The sequence below is a fragment of the Nannospalax galili genome, unplaced genomic scaffold, assembly GCF_000622305.1.
Source record: "Nannospalax galili isolate Female #2095 unplaced genomic scaffold, S.galili_v1.0 scaffold591, whole genome shotgun sequence".
NCBI lineage: Eukaryota > Metazoa > Chordata > Mammalia > Rodentia > Spalacidae > Nannospalax > Nannospalax galili.
In genome coordinates this window covers 4,785,636-4,796,654 of record NW_008330926.1, presented here as the reverse complement: position 1 = coordinate 4,796,654, position 11,019 = coordinate 4,785,636, and positions in this window count along the sequence as shown.

The following is an 11,019-nucleotide window of genomic DNA, read 5'->3' as shown; positions in this document are numbered from 1 at the left end:
TATATATATTTTTTTTTTTAATGTATGTGCATGTGTGTGTATGTGTGTGAGTTCCCATATGCCACAGTGTTCATGTGGAGGTCAAAGGACAACTTGTAGAAGTCATTTCTCTCATATACCACATGGGTCTTAGGTGGCCAGGCTTGCTGGCTGGCACCTATACTCATCTGGCCAGCCCTGAGGGATCCCTTTGAAACTCAGTTGTGATGTGGGAATTATTTACCACTTCTCCTTATACTTCCATTTCTTTCCTTTTTTTTGGTCTTTTTGAGACAGGGTCTCCCTGTAGCCCCAGCTGTCCTGGAACTCACTATGTAGACCAGGCTGGCCTTGAACTCACAGAGATCCTCCTGCCTCTGCCTCCCGAGTGCTGGGATTAAAGGCACGCGCCACCACGCCCGGACATACTTCCATTTCTTATATCAGTATAAACAAACGTAAGTTTGAAAAATATCTCTCAGGAGGGCTAGAGATGTCCCTGGTATAGTAAAATGCTTGCTTAGCATGCACAAAGTTCAATCTCCAATACTGCATGGCATGGTCAGGTGTGGTGGTGCAGGCCTCTAATTCCATCACTTGAGAGGGATGAAAGACATCTTCAGTATCAAGTTGGACCACAGTCCGGGCTGCATGAGGCCCTGACTCGAAAAGAAAAAAGAAAAAGAGAAAAGAAAAGTAAGAAACTCTCAGGATAAGAATTCGTCTTTCCCTGCTCCAGCCACCTGTGCCTTCCTAAACAGCGGGCAGGAATGTGGGGGAGAGGTGGTTGAAGCTTCACCTCCCCCACAGGGAAGGAAAGTGCCAGGCATTTCTTCAGTACCATCCATCACATGCAGACAGGCCTCTCCACTAACCTCCCCAGGCCTCTTCCTGGAGTTGGTGCCAAGTAGGACCTGGAGGTACAGGGGTGGGCAACCAGGAGCTTAGAAGTCTGGTTACAAGGCAGTCCTCCCTGTACACCAAAGGTGGCTTTGGAAGGGAAGCAAGCATAGATTGTTCTCACCTGCCCACTGACTTTCTAGATGATCTGCCTTCCTACCCATCCTTTGGGCTCCAGTCAGATTATCAAATGATTCTTACCACCAAGCTGAGGATGAAAAACTCTGGGAAGGCCTAAGGATGGTAACCACAACACACACACACACACACACACACACACACACACACACCAACTTCCTGTGGCCTTTGTGGCCATATTGACTTCCAATGCCCCAGTTCCTCCTCCGGAATCGTAGACAGCCCAGAAAGACTGGCTCTGACATAACTATGGGGCCTATGAAGCCGATACGTGATGGGGCCTGGGGCATCCAGAGGGACTTGAGCTTTGAGAAAGGGAGACAGAAGAGGTGGGGAAGGGGGTGGGGAGCTGGGTGACTGAGGAGCTCCAGCTAGACAATTCTAGGAAATTGCCGGTCAGATCCTTCCGGGGCAGCCTGGCTCCACTACGGGCACTAGGAGAGGAGGGGGCTGGGAGGTGGGCCTGAGGAGGCACTGAAGAAGTGGATGATTTCAGCAGTTCCAGAACTTTCACTGGACCTGAGATTTCCTTCCGGAGTTAGTCCACTGAAGCCAGGAAGAACTGGGAAAGCCATTACTAAGGGGGAGGTGGGTAGCAATACCGCCCCTCCCAGAAACTATGGGACCTATTTGTGCCAGGAATCCCCGCCTATGTGGGAGGGGCTGTCTAGCCTCAGAGTTTCCTGGGCTGTCCTGCCTACTAGGTTGTGGGGGCAGGGACTGTGAAGGGCAAAGGGTTTCCCTAGAGTGTGATTAGACTAACAACAGTAATAATTGGCCTTCGGTTGCGCCTTGCATATAAAGGCTTTCACATACATTATCTCATCAGCACACATGACACCCCTGGAAGAGGAAGGCAGACTGAGCGGGCCAGCCCAGCTGGGGAGAGGAGGGCCAGCAGAGGTCTAGCTTGGGTAGGAGGACCCACAGCTCCAGCAAGGCCAGGACCTGGAAAAAATAGAGCTGACGGAAGCAGACAAATATCCTCCCTGACTGCAGCGTCTGTTTTCTCTACGTCAAAGCTTGGGTAATTTACTTATTGCAGTACATTTAGCAATCTTTCAAAAAAAAAATAATTTATACCTTTTAGGGCAGATCTATGAAATCTAATTAATGGAGGATACCAATTTTGCAGCCTTAAAGTCATGTTTAAATGAGTTTAAAATAATTAAATTGCAGAAGCCATAAAATATTTTTTAAATCAGCCATAAAAATTAATGTTGTCAGGAAGATTTAATCTCTGCAGGTTGGAACACAGTAAAATTCCAGGAGAGATGATGAAGGATTGGGATGCTGATAAATTTGGTGTTGCACAAAACAGGAGTGAGGATACCTCAAGGAGGGTTAGTGTCAATGTTTGCATGAGGACACAGCCCAGCAGGCCACCAGCAGCCTAAGGAGTTCCCCTCCCACTTAGAGAGCTCCATTCCAGTAAAACTGGATCCTTGACTACCCTGCAGAAAAGAATTTCAGGACAAGCCAAAGTGAAATACAGCTAAGTATTTATACAGTGTCATATAAATAAGTATTTATACAGTGTCATATAAGAAAAGACTGTGAGTCGAAGTCATAGATGTGAGGCCACACTTAGTTGTCTTTACAATGGAGATCTATCTTAGATAGATATGATTTTGTGGCTTTTTTGAGTTACATTGCTCAAGGGATTTTTTTGTTGTTGTTTTGTTTTGGGTTTTTTTTTTTGTTTTTTGTTTTTGTTTTTGTTTTTTTGTCTTTTTGAGACAGGGTCTCCCTGCAGCTTCAACTGACCTGGAATTCACTGCATAGACCAGGCTGGCCTCAGTCTCACAGAGATCCACCTGCCTCTGCCTCCTGATTGGTGGGATTAACGGCATGTGCCACCATGCCCAGCCTAAAGGGTATACTTTTCAACACAGTTTAAAGATTAAGTAAGACAAAATAGTAAGGCTTAAAAGTTAAGGAAATATGAGCTATTTTATTATTTTATTTAGAGACAGGGTCTCATGTAGCCCAAGCTGGCCTGGAACTTGATATATAACCGAGTATAACCATCAACTTCTGATCCTACTGCCTCTATCCCTCTCAAGTGCTGAGACCACAGATGTGGACAACCATACCCAGTTTATGTCAAGCAGGGGATAGAACTCAGGGCTTTGTGCATACCAGGCAAGCATTCTACCTACAGAGTCACATCACCAGTCTACTTATTTATTTATTTATTTATTTATTTATTTATTTATGTATTTATTTATTTATTTATTTATTGCCTTAATTTCTGAGGGGGTGGGGCCTGGAGTGATGGCTCAGTGTTAAGAGTACTGGCTGCTCTCACAGAGGACCTCACTTCAGTTCCCAGCATCCAAGTAGTGGCTAGCAACCAACCATCTTTCACATCAGTTCCAGTGCATCCAACAAAATTTAAAAAAGAATTTCTGAAGGGAGCTGGAGAGGTGGCTCAGCGGTTAAGAGCACCAACTGCTCTTGCAGAGGACCCACAAGGCAGCTAACGAATGTCTGTAAGTCCAGGTACAGGGGATCCCATGCCTCTTTCTGGCCCCCTCGGGCATTGCATGCCTGGGTGCACTTACATACAAGCAAGCAAAACACTCACACACGTTAAAATAAATAAGTAAAAATTTTAAAAATATTTTATTATATTCTTATTTTATGTGTATGCGTATATTGCCTGCATGTATGTAAATGCACCCATGTCAGATAATGCTCTGGGAAGTCAGAAGAGGGTGTCAGGTCCCCTGGAACTGGAATTATAGAGAGTTGTTAGCTGCCTTGTGGGTGCTGAGAACCAAACGAGGGTCCTCTGTAAGAGCAGCCAGTGCTCTTAAGTGATAAATTATCTCTCCAGCCCCATAAATAAATTTTTTTTTTTAATTTCTAGCTGGGCATGATGGCACATGTCTTTCATCCCAGCACTTGGGAGGCAGAAGCAGATGAATCTCAGTGAGATTGAGGCCAGCCTGGTCTACATAGAGTTCCAGGCCAGCTGTGGCTATAGGGAGACCCTGTCTCAAAACAAAACAAAACAAAACGAACAAACAAAAAACCCAAAAACAAACAAAAGAAAAGAATTTCTGGGGCCCAGGAGAGATGTCTTCATGGGTGAAATGCCTTCTTGAGCAAGCATTGAGGATTTAAGTTCAAATCCCCAGCACTCACATAAAATCCAGGAACAGTGGCACATGTCTATAACTCTAGCTCTGGGGTTAGAGAGGAGCTCATTGGCCTAACCATCTGCAATCTCTAAGTTCAATGAAAAGACCCTGTCTCAAAAAGTAAAGTGGGCCAGGTGTGGTGGTGCACACCTTTAATCCCTGCACTCCAGAGGCAGAGGTAAGTGCATCTTTTGAATTTGAGGCTAGCATGATCTACATACATGGTGAGTTCCAAGCTAGCCAGGGCTACATATTAAAATCTTATCTTAAAAAAAAAAAAAAAAAAAGGCCAGGTAATCCTAGCACTTGGGAGGCAGAGGCAGGCAGATCAGGCTAGCCTGATCTATATAGTGAGTTCCAGGCCAGTGGGGCTATAGGGAGACCCTGTCTCAAAACAAACAAACAGGAAGGTGAGAGTGATAGAGGAAGACATTTGATGTTGACCTTTGATCTCCATGTGCATGCATGCCTGTGTACTAGCACCCCCATACCACACACACGCACTCTCAGTGGTAGAGTGCTTGTTTAGCATATGTGAGACCCTGAGATCAATATATGATACTACAAGAAAATTAAAAATAATTTCCTTTTGTAAAGGAAATTGTAAGGTCATTTTTTTATTTTAAATTTTATTTTATTATTTTTGTTTTATGTGTCTGAGTATGTTGCCTACATTTAAATGCCCACAGAGGTCAGAAGAGGGCGTCAGATCCCCTGGAACTGAGTTATGGACAGTTGTTAGCCGCCATGTGGATGCTGGGAATCAAATCTTGGTCCTCGGCAAGATCTGCCAGTGCTCTTAACTGTTAAGCCATCTCTCCAGTCATAAAGTGGTTTTATAAAGCACACAGTTTAGATTTTGGGATGAGAGAGAAGTGCTGATATGATAAAACTCAAAGGCACAAACATTCTGGCCCTAAGAAAGCAGAGTTTGTTGTTTTTAACATCCTTCTTTGAGATGTCTGTTTTAAAAATGCATTATCCTGGAATCCTCGGTCTGTGAGCCTCCAGACCACCCCAAGCAGCTCTCCACCCTTTGAAAACACTAAGAATCATGTCCCTGCATCAGTTTCTACTACAGCCCATCACTTGCCATGCCTGGAACCGGGATCATACCCAGATCGCTATTAGCCCCAGTAATCACGAAGTGCACATCTACAAGAACGGCAGCCAGTGGGTAAAAGTCCATCAACTCAAGGAACATAACAGACACATCACAGGTTTTGACTGGGCTCCTAAGAGTGACCGCACTGTCACTTGTGGGGCAGACTGCAATGCCTATGTCTGGAGTCAGAAAGATGGTGTCTGGAAGGCAACCCCAGGGATCCTGAGGATTAACTGCGCAGCCACTTTTGTGACATGGTCCCCGCTAGAGAACAAGTTTGCTGTCGGGAGGAGCCCAGTTCATTTCTGTTTGTTACTTTAAGTCTGAAAATGACTGGTGGGTGAGCAAGCACATTAAAAAGCCGATTCGAGCCGGGCATGGTGGGGCCTGCCTTTAGTCCCAGCATTTGGGAGGCAGAGGCAGGCAGATCTCTGTGAGTCCAAGGCCAGCCTGATCTACATAGTGAGTTCCAGGACAACTGGGGCTACAGGGAGACCCTGTCTCAAAAAGACCAAAAAAAACCCAAAAGTATAACAAATTTTTTAAAATTAGTAATTAAAAGCCAGATATGATGGCACACAACAGTAATCCCAGTATTTGAGAGATGGAAGCTGGCTGAAACTTGCTTTTTTACATGGGGTCTGGGGATCAAACTCAGGCCCTTAGGCTTGTGCAGCAAGCACATTACCAAGCAAGCCATCTTCCCATTCTGCATTTTTACTTCTATTTGATGCAAAATAATTGTTCATTATTATGGGATATTGTTGTTTTCTTTTTCTTTTCTATTTTGGAAAGAGATAGGCTAATAAAGATGCTTACCCAGCTGCTGGCATGTATCTTTATTCTTGGTGGGGTCATGGAAGACAAGGTAAGTCTAGGCCAAATTAACTCTGTATTATAGTTTGGGCCAAAACATTTCTCAAATGACAAATGTGTTTATATGCAGAACTGAGCAGAGACTGACTCAGTGATCAAGGCAGCAAAGGAAATAGATACACGTGAAAGACAAAGATGCTGAGCTTTTCATTCTATCCAAGTCCCATTGGAGAGATGCAGGTCCTAGTGAAAAGCCAGTGTTTTCAGCAGAATGGCCTTCAAGTCCCTGTAAATTAACATAGCCAAGTGTTAGCACAACCCACATGGAAGCTAGGCTTGTTGGTACACACCTGTAATCCCAGTGTTCAGGAGGCTGAGGTGAGAAGATTGTAAGGTCAAAGCCACAATTACATAGAATGTTCCAAACCATCCTAGGCTGTCTCAAATAAATAAGTGCATAAATGAATGAATGAATGAATGAATGAATGAGTGAATGAATAAATGAATGGATTCCAGATGGCTGAGGTGTTATTCATAGCAAAGTTAGTGGGAAACCACTATGGGCTGCCTAGCTCCCTGACCTCCGAAATTAGTGATCCTTAAAGACAATTAAAGTCAGTGAAACTAGAGGGCCCACCTAGGGTTTTCCTCAATTAACACCAAGGGACAAAGATTCATTGATGACTGTAATTCTGGTTGAAGAGATGGATGAAAGGGTAAAGGCCCTTGCAGCCAAGCCTGAGTACCTTAGCTTGGGCGTAGAACCCACATGGTAGAAAGAGAGAACCAACTCCTGCAAGTTGTCCTCTGACCTAAACACACACAAACACACACACACATTTATATACCTTACATACATGCCATGATACGCTTGGCTGGTGCCTTTACCCCCTGAGCCATCTCACCAGCCAGGATATATGTTACTTTAAAATCAAGAAGAAAGTCAGCCATACTGGCAGATGTCTGTAATCCCAGTACTCACAGTAAGACCCTGTCTCAAAAAAAAGGGACTGGAGAGATGACTCAGCAGTTAACAGCTAAGAGCACTGGCTGCTCTTGCAGAGGACTGGGGTTCAGTGCCCAGCACCCACATGATGGCTCATATTTGTCTGTAACTACAGTTCCAGGGGATCTGCTGCCCTCTTCTGACCTCTGAGGGCACCAGATGTTTTTGTTGAAACACACACAAAAGCAGGGGTGTGGATATGCAACTCTCTGTTTATCTGTTTGAAAGGGTAGAAAAAAGAAACTGAACCTGGCCTCACAGGCCTTTCATGTCAGCTACTTGGGAAGCTGAAGCACAAAGACTGCACGTTCAAGGCTTGCCTGGGCAGCTTAGTGAGACCCTGTCTAAAATGTTTTCTTACTAGAAAAAGGCTGGAGATGTGCATTAGTGGTAGAGCACTTGCCTAGCATGCATGAGATCGTGCGTTCAATACCCAGTATTGCAAATAAATCTAGAGACACATATACAACAAATTGGTCATAGTGGAGAATCAGAAGTGTCTTTGGGTGGAACAGGTAGAGGGAAGCTTCATTTTACAGTAATTTTGTGTTCTCTTAGGTGGTTGTTTTGGTTTTGTTTGAGACAGGTTCTTGCTATGTAGCCCTGGTCAGCCTGGAACTTGATACATTGACCAGGCTGACCTTAAGCTCAGAGGAATCCTCCAACTTCAGCTCCTAAGTGCTAGGATTACAGGCATAAACTACTATGCCCCACCATTCCAGGGCATTTCTAAGAAAAATGTCAGGAGAGGATAAAGTCATGGCTTAGCATTCCCGAGGCCCTGAGTTCAACCCTAGTACTAAAAAGTCAAGAGGTAAAAAGACTTGTGGCAACACATGTCAATAATCCCAACATTTAGGGAGGCTAAAGCAGAAGGATTGGTCTTTCAAGGCCAGCCTGGGTTACAAATTGAGACCATCTTAAAAAAAAAAATGCCAAGAGATTCATTGGATCTGAGAGAGAAGCGAAAAAAACCAACAAACAAAAACAACAAAAAACAGATGTCAAGTATAAACTTTATATTGATGCTTGTAATGAAGTTTCAAATTTTCTTTTTTTCTCTGAAATTTCAATAATTTTATTCTATGAGGTAAATAGGCAATAAAAGATTAATGGGGGAAAAGTACACGCATTAACATTAAAAGCACGGGGACAGGGGCTGGAGAGACAGCTCAGTAATTAAGGGTCCTTCCTGCTCTTCTAGAAGTGAGTTTAAATTCCAGCACCCACGTCAGGCAGCTCACAACTGTCTGTAACTCCACATTCAGGAGATCTGACACCCTTTTCTGGCCTCCATGGTTACCCACACATAAATAAAACATAAAATAACAGAGGTTAGCAGAACATGGCTCATGCTGTCATGCCAACACATGGGAGGCTGAAGCAGGAGAATTGCCATGAGTTCAAAGCCAGCCAAGGCTATGCAGGGACACTCTAGCAAGAAAAAAAAAAAACCCTTGACTCAGTGGTAGAGAGTTTGCCTGCAAGTGAAAGGCACTGGGTTAGATCTCTAGCACAACAAAGTAAAAAAGGCGGGAGAAAAAAGAAAGAAGGAAATGGCAGGGGCCGTACACAAGAGCTAGGTAGTTGAAGCTTATAGACTCTACAAAAATAACTTAGGGTTCCTGGTGTGCAGTGGCAACAGAGAACACGTGGAATAAATACACTGAGCAAAGGTTGTCATTAAAGACTGCAGATAAAGTCTCCCAGGTAACAGCCATAAGGCCCTGGTAAGCTCTGTCTGGGTTGGGGGCAGACCCCAGTCTCTTCTGGGAACAGAGCTCTCCTAGATGGAAAAAGGGGTGTCCTCAGAGAAAGGCTGCTTGCATTGCTGTCTATTTCTCCTACTTATGTAAATCTCCCCCCCACACAGGCAGCTTTTCAGAGCTATCCTGTGCCAGCAGCCCATCTGAATAGCCATGTTGAAATGCACTGAAGTATATTTGGAGGTGGCCTATTTGGTTTCCCTCACACTGCTGGAAGCTAATGCTGACACTAATATAGATAAAGCAGCTGTGAAGAAAACACAGTGCTTCCAAAACCTTCCTAATATTTAGTCAATCATCGCCTAATGTCAATTCACTTTAATTTATTAGATTACACAAAGTTTCACATATGTTACAGGAACAGGTGCTTTAAGTTAGATAAAGATGTTATGATGTTATTAGGTTTTTGGCATTTATTATTATAACAGCATTTAAAAAAATATTTTATTTATTATTTTTATGTGTATGCATGTTTTGCCTGCATGTAGGTGAGTGCACCTGTGTTGTGCAATGCCCTCAGAGGACAGAAGAGGCTTTCAGATCCCCTGGACAGTTCTTAGCTGCCATGTGGGGCTGGGATTCGAACCCAGATCTTCTGCAAAAACAACCAGTGTTCTTAACTGCTGAGCCATCTCTCCAGCCCCACAAAGCATTTATTTTTATTATCCATAATGGTCTTTTTTCGGGGGGTGATGTGACTGGGGATCAAATAACTTAGACTTGAGCATTAGGCAACAGCTCTACCCTTTCTTTTTCTCTTTCTGAGACAGGGTTTTGCTAGGCATCAAAATTTAAATCCTCTTACCTCGGCCTCCCAAGAGCTGGGATTACAAACATATATCACCATGCCCAGTTTGAAGCGTGACTTTTAAAAAATCAACAGGGCTAGGTGTGGTGGCACACCCCTTTAATCCCAGCACTCAAGAGGCAGAGGCAGGCAGATCTCTGTGAGTTCGAGGCCAGCCTGGTCTACATAGTGAGTTCCAGGACAGCTGGGGCTACAGGGAGACCCTGTCTCAAAAAACAAAAACAAAACACCAAAAATCGAAAACAAATGAAAACCAACAAGAATTGTTCCTGAGGAATGCTCCCGAGGTTAACATCTGACCTACACACACACACACACACACACACACACACACACACACACACACACACACACAGTTATAAAATTAAAAATTATTCAAATCACCATTCTATTTTTTTCTTGTTTTTTCATTCTTTCTTGTTGGTTTGTTTTTCTTCTCTTCCACCATTTTCTACTTTGTATAACAAAAAGTAGAATAATGTGGGGGCAAACATGTACCTGTTTCAGATTCCTTGGCTTTGATAATGCCATAGGACCTGAATACATTAATTATTGAAGTTTCTCTTTCCTTTCTTTTTCTTTCTTTCCCTCCCTCCCTCCCTTCTTTTCTTCTGTCTTCTTTCTTTTCCCCTTCATTCCTTTTTGTGTCTGTACACCTGTTTATGTGTTTACATAAATGAGGAGGTGTGTCTGAAGGCCCAAAGTTGACATCCTGTATCTTCATCAATTGCTCTCCACTTTTTATTTGTTGAGGCAAGGTTTCTTTCTGAACCTGGAGCTCACTGATTTCAACTAATCAAGCTAGCTAGCCCTGGGGATCCTGTCTCTGCCTCCTGAGTTCTGGGATTACAAGTGGCTCCCATGCCTGCCTGGCTTTTATGTGGGTTCTGAGGATCTAAATTCCAGTCCTCATACTTCTGAGACAAGTGCTTTTTCCACTGACCCATCTTTCCAGCCTGTATTTTTATTTTGTTTTGTATTTTTATGAGGCAGGGTCTCATTTTGTAGTTCAGGTTGTCCTGGAACTCACTGTGTAGTCCAGGCTAGCCTTGAACTTGAGACTGTCCTCCTGCTTCAGTCCCCCTAAGTCCTAGTATTACAGACATGAGCCATCATAGTTGTCTCCACTGAACTTTGTTATGCCTCACAATTTCATAATCTGTAAAGTGGAGAAGATAATACTTAATTTGGGTGTAAATGAATTAGAACAGGCAAAGTATTTAGAACATCACCTGGCATCATACAGAAAGCTTTTTGTTTTACATTAATATGTATATAAGAAGAGCTATAGCTCATTTCCTGATCAAAGCACAAGTTTTAGAGAAAGGGAAGTAAACTTTCCTACAAAAATA